Below are 15,376 nucleotides of genomic sequence, written 5' to 3'. Positions count from 1 at the left end.
GTCTCAAGTTTCTGGACAGTGTCGACCCTTAGTCCACAATTCCCCTTGAATGGGGAGCGTCACCACAATCTGAAATAGCTGGCCTGTCTTTTTCTCTCCACTGTACCTCAATCACAGATGCCAATTTTCTTATCGAGGAAAGCTTTCCACCAGTCAGAGAATAGGATCTCAGTTACCATAATATCATGGCAAAAATTGGATAAAACCTCCTAATAACTCCATAACACCCCTTTAGAAGCTACCATTATATTTCAGTTATCTTCAAAATTAGTTACCGTGGTCTACTAGAATCAAGATTTTAAGCCCTATTTCCTGCCACATATACCTTGCCTCAAAATTTCAAGACTCATGCAAGGCATGTAACAAATATACTAACCAACCACACTGATTTAAATACTGTATATACATATGCTGGTTTAAACATGCAGAAAAGTTGGTTTTAGGAAAGGGAGGTTCATAAAATAATATATATCTATATATATAAACTGGTAGAAACATATACATATATTGAATTGAACAATAGGAAAGCAGCAAATACAACTTTCAGTTAAATATATTCAAGAAATTTGTACTTTTTAATTTTAATTTTGTATTATATCTGCAAACATCACGAAAGCTCATACATATACATGTGCTCAGATTTCTTGACATTATGCTTTTCTATCAATTTCCAAATGCAATAGTTTCACTGCTATTTTTTCTCCATTAGCAAATCCTTTAGTTTATCATACCCCCGGCTAAGAATTTGTAGTGCTAAGTGGAGTATAAATTTGTGTGTGCTGACTGACTTTGCTAATGGGTTTGGTTCCACTGACTACACACATCATTCCATTAGAAAATGAGTTCATATAGGAACTTGCACTTTTATGAATCATTTCCAGGTAATGAGCAAAATGCTGCAATATATATCATAACATTAATGATTTGTATCCAATGTCCTAAATTCCCTCCGCTAATATCAAGCAGCACCAAGAAACAAAGCTAAATGTTAAGAGTGTATGCCTAACGTGCCTTATTTATTTTTTGTCTGACTTTACAATGTCATCATAACAGATATGTAGAATCTTTTTTCTAATTTAACAAAGTTGTTTATTATTGGTAGTTAAAAAGGCTTTCTTACGGTATATAGTTTGGTTTACTTCTTTAAAATTATCCTGAATTCCCAAATTTGTGTGTGTGTGTGTGTGTGTGTGTGTGGGGGGGGTTGGAGGCAGGGGTAGTTTACACATGACTGAATGTCATGTGTGACAAATTTACTTAAATCTCAAAATATTGAAGTATGACATCAGAAGCTGGCAGTACAAATAGTAGTTGGCTTTTACAAGTTCTGTTTCTGACTGTAGAAGGGGAGAATGCTGCAATGTTTATTGGCTTCCATAAATACTTAAAGAGAAACCACGAAGAAAGAAACCATAACATTTTGGTAAATTTTGCTTGTGACTTTTATAATGTATTAAAAGTAATCCTTTATATATTTTTTTTATCTACTGTGTAAATACAATATTTATTGTACACATTTTACAAGAACATATAATACAAGGGTGCTTCCTTGGCATTGTTATAACAGCATATCTTTGTTACTAAGAGAGCACAGCAGAAGCTTTTTTTTCTTCAAAGAGCAGCCAAGATGGAAGAGTAAGGAAAAATGATCACTCCTATGACTCCTGGGCTATTTGGCTTTGTAAACAGGCCAATATAGACTTGTTAACATTTGAAACGAAACCTAGATCACAACCTGCTGACTGGATTTGTAAATTTGACATATTCAACATTACAAAAATTAAAAATAATATCTGTTAAAATTACATTTTAGTTCTGAAGAATATAAAGAAAAAAAATCAACTATACATTATTGATGTAATCTTGCAAAAAATAAAAATGTTGCATGTTCTAATATAGGTTTACTATTATTTTGGTATATTTTGTATTTTTTTTTTTTTACTTAGGCCTTACCCTTATTTATATGTGGTCTTATTAGTTTATTTAAGTGATTTATTTTCTTACAGACACATACCATCTCCGAAGCATGAGTGTCTGCGCGGAGCTATATGTTCTGTTTAAAGTATCTAATGCCCCGTACACACGGTCGGACATTGATCGGACATTCCGACAACAAAATCCATGGATTTTTTCAGACGGATGTTGGCTGAAACTTGTTTTGCATACACACGGTCGCACAAAGCTGTCAGAATTTCTGAACGCCACGAACACTGTGACGTACACCATGTACGACGAGACTATAAAAGGGCAGTTCAGAACCAAGCACGGCACCCTTTGGGCTCCTTTTGCTAATCTCGTGTTAGTAAAAGTTTGGTGAGAGACGATTTGCGCTTTTTCAGACTTGTGGTTTTCAGAACGTATTTCTGGTGTTCAGTTTGTGCTTGTGGGTTTGTATCTGTTCTTCAGTGCATGCAGTGAGTTACCATTGACTTTGTCATTGTGTTCTTGTTCATTCGTTACTGATTTTCAGGTCGCTCTTCACAGGCCTTGCTGTTCTTCAGTGCGTTCTGTTACTTCGTTCTGAGCAGCCGACCGTTTTCTAGCCATGTTGCGTGTACATACTCATCGTAGAGTTCGTGCTGTGCGGGGGCTTGCTGTTGGGGTCCTTACTTTGACACAAGCCCAGTCCATGAACAGGGCGAGGAGGAGTTCATGGACCAAGAATTGGTTGCTCCAGCGTGACCAGTTCTGTCACATGCCTTTGCTCCGTGAGATCAGTGAGAATAATCCTGACGATTTCAGGAACTTTCTCTGGATGACGGACCCCGTATTTCACCGTTTGTTGGCTTTGCTGACCCCTTATATCAGCAGGCAGGATACCTGCATGAGGCAAGCCATCACTCCGGAGCAGAGGCTCATCGCCACCCTGCGGTACTTGGCGACGGGGAGAAGCCTGCAGGACCTTAAGTTCTCGACAGGCATCTCCCCCAGGCTCTGGGGATCATTATCCCGGAGACCTGTTCTGCCATCATTCAGGTCATGCAGAAGGAGTATATGAAGGTAAGATTTTTATCCTTTAACATCACATGTTATTGTATTTAATGTTTGTTAATATATTGTATTTCTTTCCTCATTGCCTAATAGGGATGAGCCGAACACCCCCCTGTTCGGTTCGCACCAGAACATGAGAACAGGAAAAAAGTTCGTTCGAACACGCGAACACCGTTAAAGTCTATGGGACACGAACATGAATAATCAAAAGTGCTAATTTTAAAGGCTAATATGCAAGTTATTGTCATAAAAAGTGTTTGGGGACCTGGGTCCTGCACCAGGGGACATGGATCAATGCAAAAAAAGTTTTAAAAACGGCCGTTTTTTCAGGAGCAGTGATTTTAATAATGCTTAAAGTCAAACAATAAAAGTGTAATATCCCTTTAAATTTCGTACCTGGGGGGTGTCTATAGTATGCCTGTAAAGGGGCGCATGTTTCCTGTGTTTAGAACAGTCTGACAGCAAAATGACATTTTGAAGGAAAAAACTCATTTAAAACTACCCGCGGCTATTGCATTGCCGACAATACACATAGAAGTTCATTGATAAAAACGGCATGGGAATTCCCCAAAGGGGAACCCCGAACCAAAATTAAAAAAAAAAAATGACGTGGGAGTCCCCCTAAATTCCATACCAGGCCCTTCAGGTCTGGTATGGATATTAAGGGGAACCCCGGCCAAAATTTAAAAAAAAAAATGATGTGGGGTTCCCCCTAAATTCCATACCAGACCCTTCAGGTCTGGTATGGATTTTAAGGGGAACCCCGCGCCAAAAAAAAAAAAAAAAACCGGCGTGGGGTCCCCCCAAAAATCCATACCAGACCCTTATCCGAGCACGCAACCTGGCAGGCCGCAGGAAAAGAGGGGGGGACTAGAGTGCGGCCCCCCCCCTCCTGAACCGTACCAGGCCACATGCCCTCAACATTGGGAGGGTGCTTTGGGGTAGCCCCCCAAAACACCTTGTCCCCATGTTGATGAGGACAAGGGCCTCATCCCCACAACCCTGGCCAGTGGTTGTGGGGGTCTGTGGGCGGGGGGCTTATCGGAATCTGAAAGCCCCCTTTAACAAGGGGACCCCCAGATCCCGGCCCCCCCTGTGTGAAATGGTAAGGGGGTACAAAAGTACCCCTACCATTTCACTAAAAAACTGTCAAAAATGTTAAAAATGACAAGGCGCGGGGTTCCCCTTAAAATCCATACCAGACCTGAAGGGTCTGGTATGGAATTTAGGGGGAACCCCACGTCATTTTTTTTTTTAAATTTTGGCCGGGGTTCCCCTTAATATCCTTATCAGACCCGAAGGGCCTGGTATGGAATTTAGGGGGATGGAATTTAGGGGGACTCCCACTTCATTTTTTTTTTTTTAATTTTGGTTCGGGGTTCCCCTTTGGGGAATTCCCATGCCGTTTTTATCAATGAACTTCTATGTGTATTGTCGGCAATGCAATAGCCGCGGGTAGTTTTAAATGAGTTTTATCCTTCAAAATGTCATTTTGCTGTCAGACTGTTCTAAACACAGGAAACATGCGCCCCTTTACAGGCATACTATAGACACCCCCCAGGTACGAAATTTAAAGGGATATTACACTTTTATTGTTTGACTTTAAGCATTATTAAAATCACTGCTCCTGAAAAAACGTCCGTTTTTAAAACTTTTTTTGCATTGATCCATGTCCCCTGGGGCAGGACCTGGGTCCCCAAACACTTTTTATGACAATAACTTGCATATTAGCCTTTAAAATTAGCACTTTTGATTTCTCCCATAGACTTTTAAAGGGTGTTCCGCGGCATTCGAATTTGCCGCGAACACCCCAAATTGTTCGCTGTTCGGCGAACTTGCGAACAGCCAATGTTCGAGTCGAACATGAGTTCGACTCGAACTCGAAGCTCATCCCTATTGCCTAATTACCATGATTGTAATATGCTGTGAATGTCCCCTTGTCCTCGTGCATGCTGGATTTTTATGTATTTTTTTTGTCTTTCATACATATTTGCCTTCACTTACCTCCCCAGCATGCTCTCCTGGGCCTATATCCACCTTGTCTACTCAATTAACAATGTATTTTGTCAGCTCCATAGTAGTGCTTTACCCTAAACACCCCCTAAAATGTGTAAAAATGTGATTTGTGCTTGAAATTCAGGCAGAGTGTTTTTTTTTTTTTTGGGTCCCAAAATCATTTGGAACCCTCCCTCCCCCAACTGCTAAATCAGCTGATACCAATCCTCTATCTATCCTCAATCCTCTATCTGCTGACTTTGCCAAACCCATACACACTATACCCACCTCTTTTGTGGTCATATTTATGGATGAATTCCCCAAAGCATGTAGTGCAAGGGCCTGCCGGAATACTTTCAAAGGGTACTGTTTTATGTTTTTGTATCCTATTATTATCTTGATAGGTAATTGCAGAATGTAAAAATGTGCTAAAATGTGTACAGTGTGTATTTATCTCTTTGTATTATGATACAATATAATTACCATGATTGTAATATGCTGTGAATGTCCTCTTTGTCCTCATGCATGCAGTAAGCTTTTAATGCTTCTTTTTTGTCCTTCATGCATATTTGCCTTCACTAACCTCCCCAGCATGCTGTCCTGGGCCCATATACACCTAGCCTACTAACTTAACAATGTATTTTGTCAACTCCTTTTAGTGCTTACCCTAAACACCCCCTAAACTGTGTTCAAATGTTATTGTTGTCCTTAAATTCAGGCAGAGTGCAAGAGGCTTTTATTGGGGGCCCAAACTCATTTTGAACCCTCCCTCCCCCCCAACTGCTAAGTCAACCGATACCAATACTCTATCTGCTGACTTTGCCAAACCCATACACGTTATACCTACCTCATTTGTGGTCAGATTTATGGATGAATTCACCAAAGCATGTAGTGCAAGTACCTGCCTAAATACTTTTAAATGGTACTGTTTAAAGTTTTGTTCTCCTATTATCTTAATAGGTAATTGCAGAATGTAAAAATGTGCTCCAATTTGTACAGTGTGTATTCATATTTTTGGATTATGACACTTCTTACCTGTCCAGTGGGCTGCCAATAGTGTAAGTAAGGAGGGGCTGGCCAAAGTAATACACATTATTTAAGCATTCATCTCTCAATGAAGTGGAGAGGGTTACCTGTCCAAAACATCCCCCCATAAATTTTATTAAAATGGCCCATGAGAGGGGGGAGGAATCTGATAGGTGGACCTTATACCTTTGTCTTTAAATACTTCCTAAAATAAATGTTATACTGATGTTGGCCAAGAATGTTTGTGTCTAATTTGCTTTCCATGTTTATGTACAAAATGATTAATTTATTTTTCTTGTTTTACTCCACAGTTTCCTTCCACCCACAGGAATGGCAGACTGTGACCTCCCACTTTGCCCAGTGGACTTTTCTAACTGCGGAGGGGCAATTGATGGGAAACACGTCCACATCGTCCCACCACCCAACTCGGGGTCATACAATTAAAACTAAAAAGGATTCAATAGTATTGTGATGTTGGCGGTGGTGTCGGCTACTTACGAGTAACTGTATGGGGACGCGGGGAAGAATGGCCGGATGTCAGATGGTGGAGTCATCACCCACACAGAGTTCTACAGGCGTCTCCAGAATGGCAGCTTGGACTTGCCACCTCCAGAAGACAATGTGGAAGGACTCCCATTTGTCTTAGTTTCGGATGAAGCGTTTGCGCCTGGGGACCATCTTATGCGGCCACTCCCTATGAGGACTCTCACTCCACACCAGAGGGTTTTTAATTACTGGCTGGCCAGAGCCAGAAAAGTGGTGGAGAACACGTTTAGAATAATGGCCAACCGGTTCCGCCTATTTCTTACACCCATACACATGGGGGAATATAAACTCAATCAAATCATCCTGGCTTGCTGTGTTCTCCACAACTTTTTAAGGACAAATTCTGTTAACTATGCTGGCTCAGTTGGGCCTGAAGCTGGAATTAATCTCAATGAACCAACCCTGATGGTGCTTGAAGCTGGCCGTCCTGGCTTGCCCCCCCCAGAATGCCTGCGAGGTCCGTCTAAGATACATGGAATACTTTACGGGTAGGGGGGCCATCATTATGCCAGACAATATCTGAGCCATTTTTTAAATATTTTTTTTTAACTGAACAAATATTTGCTTAGATTTACTGCTACTAAAGGAAAAGACACTTTGCACTACAAGTGCACTTGAGACTGCACAGAAACTGCACTTGTAGTGCAAAGTGGATTTGCCTTTAGTAAATAACCCCCATTGTCACTGAAAACACCAACTTTACAACCCAAAAATGCTTTTGAGCATTGAAAGAAGAAGCTACACACTGTTGATTCTCAATCTTTTTAATCAAATCACAATCACATGTGCATTTATAAAAGGTTTTTAAAACAAACCAAGTTTGTTGCATAACAATTTTTAAGTAACATTAAAAGTAGAAAGTTCCTTTAAAGGTAAAACAGGCATGTTTAAAACCATGTTTAAAACCAACAAGAAATACACAAATCTGGAACTTACAAAGTTCAACTTTTGTAGAAATTGAAGGCAATATCAGACATGAGTATTTATAAACTGTGTTTGATATTGCGTTCAGCAGATTGGGTGAAGTCACCCCTGGAAAAGCCAAATCTTTAAGATGAATACAAATTGCCGAATGTCAACATGTGCTAGCTGCCATCATGGGGGATCAATGGACGTGTTTTGTGGGTGCAACCCCTTCCTCTCAGTTACTTTATTACTGAGGAAGCAGTTGCACCCCAAAAACGTATACATTGATCTCCCGTGATGGCAGATAGCACATGTTGACACACTGTGTACATCTTCAAAATTTGGCTTTTCGAGAATGTGTCAAAAAATGTGCAAAAAATTTTCAGGCAAAAAAAGCAGAAATAATTAGGGATTTCGAGGGGTTTTAAACTCTCCCTAAAACATCAATGATGTTCTTCATTTTCTTTTGAACATCATTGATGTTTTGCTTGATGTTTTCAAAGTCCCTATTACACCCCATGATCTCCCTGATCAGGATCTGGGCACTTTCACTGGTGAAATGACCTTCATCCACAACATCACGATCACCTAAAAATATAGAAAAATAAACACACCATGTACTATAAATATGCTGGCATCCATCTCTTACCTGAGCCTGTGGACGCAGACACTCACCTGTTGTGGTGACAATTTCCATCACGTCTCCCTCCTTCTCCTCCTGTTGTGTTTGTGGGATTTTCACTTCTTCCTGAGGTGGGGGGGGTCTGTGGTCTCCTCTGATGAGTGGTGTCCTCCGAGTCTTTTCTCCCCTATGTGAACAAAAATAGGTATACTTAGCACACAGATATTTGATGACAGAAATAGGAAATATGAAACATTGCTTGGAAGTGGAGTACAATTGTCTGTTTTGGCAGCGTTCCAAGATGAAGAAATATTTTTTCACTTTGTCAAGCTTGAATACTTACCTGTTTTGTACAAGCGTCACAGATGGAGACACCCCTATATCATCTGTGTGGGCCCCCTAGTAAAAAGGGAGTTCTGGTGTCCCACACTAGTGCTCCAGCGTCCAGATGTGTAAACAGCTGCTAAGTGTCCTCTCCTTACACAGAATCAAGTTTGCATTTCATTCTAGTTACAGACCCATCTAGACACCAAAATTATTTTAAGAGAAGTAGGCCAGAAAAAATGTATTGAAATGCATCTGGACAAAACATGGTGTTTTATTAGCCGAACGAACAATGTTTTCTACGAACGAATAATGTGTCCATGAACATGAAAGTTGCCATTTTAAACTGTACAACAGTAAAGAAAAGCACATGGAGCAGCACGAACATAATAAAAAGAAAGAATAGGAACACAGGACAACTACTTACTTTTTTGCAGCACTCTCCTGATCCTTCTATACTGATCATGCTCCCTGATTTTGAGGTCCGACCACCGCTTCCTGAGTTGACCCTTGGATCGCCGTACCCCAAAATTACATTGCAGACTCTTCACAACTTTCGCCATGATCTTGGCCTTTCTGACATTGGGGTTGGGGTAAGGTCCATACTTCCCGTCATAGTTGGCCCTCTTCAGTATGTCGACCATCTCCACCATCTCAACAAAGGACATATTTGAGGCCTTAAATCATCTCCTCCAGGATCGTGACGTTTCTGGCTCTGGACTTTCCTCCTCCTCCTCCTCCTCGTTGCTGTAATTAGCATGCACCTGCTCTTTCTCCGCCATGTGCTCTTCCCCACTGTGCCGAAAGAGAAGGGGCAAGGAATAGACTAGAAAGAACGCCAGGGGTGGGCAGAGTTTCATGCATGTGCAGTGTATATAAAGCGTAACATGCGTGTGTAGTACGTACAATCTGTGAGCAGAGGAAGGAGTATCGGAAGCGTCGATCATGATAACGAAGGTAACATTTAAACTTGGGCCTATACTGCTTAGAGATTGAGGCCTATATTGAGACAAAATTAGGAGAGTTTAGCCTGACATTAGGGTTTGTCTTGTGTTGTGTCTTGCAGAGAAAATGGATATATTGAATGATCAGGACTTTATCCCCATATTCATTGATATGTTCAGGGAGCTGCCCTGTCTGTGGCAGGTAAACCACCCACATTATAAGAATCAAACAAAGAGGAAGGCAGCGCTGGATAAATTGCTGGAATTTGTGAAGCCGGTGATCCCCACGGCAGACATCACCTATTTGAAGATCCTAATTGGTGGCATGAGGAGCACTTATCTAAGGGAGTACAAGAAGGTCCAGGATTCCCTGAGATCAGCAGCTGCAGATGCCATTTATGTCCCCAGGCTGTGGTACTATGACAGGCTACATTTTCTGGCAGGCCAGACTGAACCCAGGGCAGCACTCTCCAGTCTTCCTTCCACACTTCTTTCCACCCCAGCTGAGGCTTCAGACGCCCAACCTGGGCCTTCCAGGCAGCAACATGTGGAGGATCCCAGGTATAGCATTCTTCTAAATATTTCTGTTGGTCAAATTAATGATGTTAAATCTATGTTAGTTTGGATTACTAATTTATGATTGTGATTGAAGAACTAAAAACTAAAATGATGTCCCTTTTTCATACACAGGAAAGTCTCAGCCAGGAGGTGGTCGGGCCCAGTAGCCTGCCTGATACCCAGGTCCCTCCCCTCCACCTTCCACAAAAAAGTGTCAGGAAGAGGAGTAACCTGGAGGAGGCAGCAATTGGCCTATTTTGGAAGGTTACTGCGGCCCTCAGAACCCCCACAGTGTTGAAGAGGACTTTGCAGACATGACAGCCTGCAAAATGATGGAAATGGAGGAGGGCCAACGCCTCTTATGTGAGTTTATCATTTTACAAGCACTAAATAAGGGGTTGAGGGGCCAACTCACAAGTCAAAGCCACATTTGTGAGCTCAACCATGATCCTCCTCCTCCTCCTTCAGGTCCTCCTCCTCCTGCCACACCTCCAACACCAGAGCCACAGCCTGGAAGGAAGCATCTAAGGAAGACCAGAGAGTGATGACCAGGGTTCAGTCTGGTCTGGCAAAAGATGCAGGCTCTTGTCTGGTCTGGCAAAAGATGCAGGCTCTTGTATGACCACAGCCTAGGGACATGTATGTCATCTGCTGCTGTTCATGATCTCTTGGACTTCTGGACCAGATTGTACTCCCTTACATATGGGCTCTTCAGGCCACCAATTTTGCAGTAAAATAATTGATGTGTGCCCTGGGGGCCAAAGGCTTTGCCAATGTCTGCTGTTTCTCCAGCGTTGCCTCCCTCTTTGTTTGGTTATAAGGCCTTAATAAATTTTTGGTTTGATTTATTATACTCGCCTATGTGTGTTTTCCTTCAAAAAGGACAGTTTGTTTGTGAGGAGGCAGGTACATTTCAAAAATACAATATGAAATTAACAAGAGACACCAACACCAAACAATCTCCTTGAGATTAAATAATACAAGATAATAATCGTGTTGTGCTAACTTGACACACAAAACACACCCAAAACTATTCTGGAGTGAAAAAAAAAATTAAAACACAAGATCAGGCTTCAAAAAAAAAAATCAAAAAAAATTATTTAATCTAAAAACATCAAAACAATAATATTTTTTCGGTAGATGTGACAAATAAAAATATTATATTGATGAAATCACGATAAATAATAAAGAAAGATGTTTGTGAGAACTCTGTGTGAATATGAGCAGAAAAAATACTTCATTCTTCTAGCATTATAAAGAAGAACAGAGTGCGCTGCATTAAACAATTTAAAACATTGCAGCGTGACGAAAGTGCTATATCCATTCCGAATGCTAATTTTACCAGACCGAGCAGTTCCGTCTCGGAATTGATTCTGAGCATGCGTGGCACTTTGTGCGTCGGAATTGTCCACACACGGTCGGAATTGACATGATTGAATTTTGTTGTCGGAAAATTTTATAGCCTGCTCTCAAACTTTGTGTGTCGGAAAATCCGATGGAAAAAGTCAGATGGAGCCCACACATGGTCGGAATCAACAAGCTCCAATCGCACATTTTCCGTCGGAAAATCCGACCGTGTGTACAGGGCATAACTGTTGAAGGAGAATAACCATATAGTTTCTAACCTGGTTATTATACACGTGGGTATTTTTTTGCTCTCTAGTCCAAAGGACAAGTAATTTTCTTGCAAAGATAGGCAATTCAGCTTGTTTTCCTATCTGTAAAGAACAGTTGCATAGTGCTATTAAAGCATATATTCACCTTTTAAAAAAATAAAATATAAAAAAAATGCACTTATTTTACAAGTAGAAAAAATGTGTATTTATTCTTCTTCTTTTCCAGGAGCCTTCAGAGCATTGCATTCACAATCAGCAGACCGTGGGTGCAATGCCAGGCTCCTGCAGACACTTGCTATAGCTTTCTGCCCATACCTCTGTACAGGCTTTCTGTAAGAAGTGTCAATGAACTACAAGAGTACTCACCAGCACCCTTGCAGTTCATTGAGAACTACAGGACATCTGCCGTGGTGGCAGACGATACTTGTATTTCTCTCATTCACAGATTCCTGTGAATGAATGATGTGGCTTGGTGGATGGGGGGGTGTTGCGAGGACAGGTGCTGCAGAATGTTACACCCTAAATATGGTGTAGCATGCTCCAAAAGACAAACCTAGCCGTTACATTTTAAAGCCACTAAGTAACAGGTTGTATTTTTGAGTTTTGTGTTTTTTTGCAGTTTTAGGGGATAAACTTTATTGTACATCAATTATGACTTTGTTATATTTTTGTGTTTATATTTTGTGCACAAAACTGATTAGAGGGCAAACTTTATTTTATACTGTGCCCTTCTACACATACACAACCAACATATCCTTAGACCCATCCTACTCAAAACTTTGCAAGTGATTGTTTTTAACCACTTCAGCCCCGGAAGAATTTGCCCCTTAATGACCAGAGCATTTTTTGCGATACGGCACTGCCGCTTTAACTGACAATTGCATGGTCATGCAAAGCTGTACCCAAACAAAATTGACCTGCTTTTCTTCTCACAAATGGAGCTTTTTTTGTGGTATTTGATCACCCCTGCAATTTTTATTTTTTGTGCTATAAACAAAAAAAGAGTGACAATTTTGAAAAAAAAAAAATATATATATATTTTCTGCTATAATACATATCCCAAAAAATTAATGTATTCATCAGTTTAGGCCAATATATATTCGACATATTTTTGGTAAAAAAATGCAATAGGCGTATATTGATTGGTTTGCGCAAAAGTTTTCGTATCTACAAACTACGGGATCGAATTAGAGACTTTTTTAAAATTGTTTTTACTGGTAATGGCGGTGATCTGCAATTTTGATCGGGACTGCGACATTGCAGCGGACAAATCCAACCCCCAATTACACTTTTTAGGGACCAGTGACATTATTACATTGATCAGTGCTATAAAAATGCACTGACCAATGTAAAAATAACACTGGCAGGAAAGGGGTTAACACTAGGGGGCGATCAAGCGGTTAAGTGTGTTCCCTCAGCATGTTCTAACTGTAGGGGGGTTGGGCTTACTGAAACATGACAGAGGTCACTGCTCCCGATCACTGGAAGCAGTAGATCCCTACCATGTCTCTAGGCAGAACGGGGAAATTCATTGTTTACATAGGCAGTTCCCCATTCTGCCTTTCCTCGTCGGTGTCTAGGAAAAACTGATGATATCAGCATGTATCTGTATAACTCATAATGATAGCATTAGTGTGTTGAGAATCCTCATACAGAGACAAAAGACAAACATATTAATGACCTTGTAAATGCTGTCATGTTAAGACGGTTCAAATCTTTGTGGTCGAGATTCAAACCATGTATGGTCAATCTGAATGTACCCAAGTTGATTGATCAATCAACTTGGATACAACCAGCCTGTTGGACTTCACATGCGATTATTGGCATTGGCTGTTATAGCCACTAGCAATAATCACTGTGCCCTCCCAACGGGGACTGCTTTCCCCATTCCCCTACCGGGAGAACACAATGGCTCTGTGGAAGGGATTCCACATCAACACTGACTGTGCTGATGGGGGAAAATCAAGCAATTTTCTTTCCTGCAACTCATATGAAAATCTGGTTAAATATATAGCGAGGTGCTAAAGTTCCCTTTTAATAATGATAGGGTTGAAAACACCCCAAAGTTATTGATGTTGCTAAACAAGCAAAGAAACAGAATAAAAGAAAGACATCCTTAGTATCCACAAAGCAAAGGAATCACAACATTTCACAAATCGAACAAGCCAACATTATATCAGTAAAGTTAATTTTACCACGGCTCAAATTTCCTGATTATTCTGCCAAAATTCGAGCCATGGGTTGCCTTGTCAGCAACTCCCAGCTTGACAAACGTAGAGTAAAAATCGTCTGAGCCAGGTGGAAAATGTTTAGCCGAATAGAGTCTGCATTCTATCTGATGCAGTTATAAGGGCAGTAAGCCAAAAGCAATACCATTCTATAGTTAATATGGATATGCAAATAGTGATGGTGGCATGTGAATATGCATATGTTGGAAGGAGGGATCTAAGATATACTTATCAACAGGGCTTTTTTTCTCAAACAATAGGTTCTGGAACTCAACCACGAACTCCCAAAACCGCTCCCCTACACACACCATCCAAATCACATCAAATAGTGGGTGTGGTCAGTCAAATTTCATGAACAGTAGGAGGGTCTTAAAGGTCCTTAAATACCAGGATTGTATTACACACAGAGTGCAGAGCTGTCACTTGTAAACACAGAAACCGGACTTTTGTGTTTACAAGTGATAGTGGTGGGCAGAGAGCAGTGGGTCTGAGCCAGTTCCACCAAGTTCCCCCTGAAAAAAAGTCCTGCTTATCAACCATAAAAGTCAATAGCCTCTTGAGGGATAAACAAAATCTGTGACACCAGCAATTATGGGGAATATAGTGAGAAATAGCATAGGGCAGTGATGGCGAACCTTTGCACTCCAGATGTTTTGGAACTACATTTCCCATGATGCTCAACTACACTGCAGAGTGTATGAGCATCATGGGAAATATAGTTCCAAAACATCTGGGGTACCAAGGTTCGCCATCACTGGCATAGGGCATTTAAAACTTCTCTCACTTGCCTTAAAAGTTCTTCAAAGAGGACAATGAAGATCCCACAAATGTTCATAGATAGTGTCACAGTATGCTTTATCTGCTGTTAAAATCATAGTCTAGTCTCTAAAATGTAACATTTAAAATTTGAGTGGCCTAGGAGCATTAGAACTTGGCCAGAACTGAGCCAGAAGTGGGAGCGGGTACCTGTCAAAACCAGGTACCTGCTCCCCCTCAGAAGGTGCGAAATGTGGCAGTGGAGGGGGGGCAGACAAGCGGAGCTTCCTCTTTTGGGTGGAGCTTCACTTTAAACCATCATTACAATTCCTACTGATGATTTGAATTTTTGCATGGTGCTAAAAATATTTAAATGTAAAAATAATAAACAGTCCTCAACCCAAAGAGTAATAAACTGTCATAAGCTATCAGTTCAAGAAACAGAAATTGAGAAAGAACAGTATATTTTGAGTTGCCACTAGGGGAAATTATTGTTGCAAAAGAACGTTGAAACACTGTGTGTAACAGTGTGGCCAAACAGCCTTCCAGTGGAAACCCATTCTATTAAAAAAAAGTACTGCTTCATAAATATAAAATAACAATGGCTAAATACAGTGGAGTTCTTGGAAATGAATTGGAGTATATAAAAAAGATGAAAAAATTAAAAAAAATAAAAAATAAAGAAATAGTAAAAAAAATTACAATTAGCAAAGAACAAGGACTAATGCTCCACGTGTTAAGGTATTGTGCTCACATACAATTCCTCATTAAACCCATTTAGGCTCAAAGCATTAAAAGCACTGATGACAGCGAAACACTTATGCCCTGTACACACGGTCAGATTTTCCAAAAATGTGTGATCAG

The sequence above is a fragment of the Aquarana catesbeiana genome, linkage group LG04, assembly GCF_042186555.1.
Source record: "Aquarana catesbeiana isolate 2022-GZ linkage group LG04, ASM4218655v1, whole genome shotgun sequence".
In the NCBI taxonomy this organism is placed as follows: Eukaryota; Metazoa; Chordata; class Amphibia; order Anura; family Ranidae; genus Aquarana; species Aquarana catesbeiana.
This window is presented reverse-complemented; position numbering follows the sequence as displayed.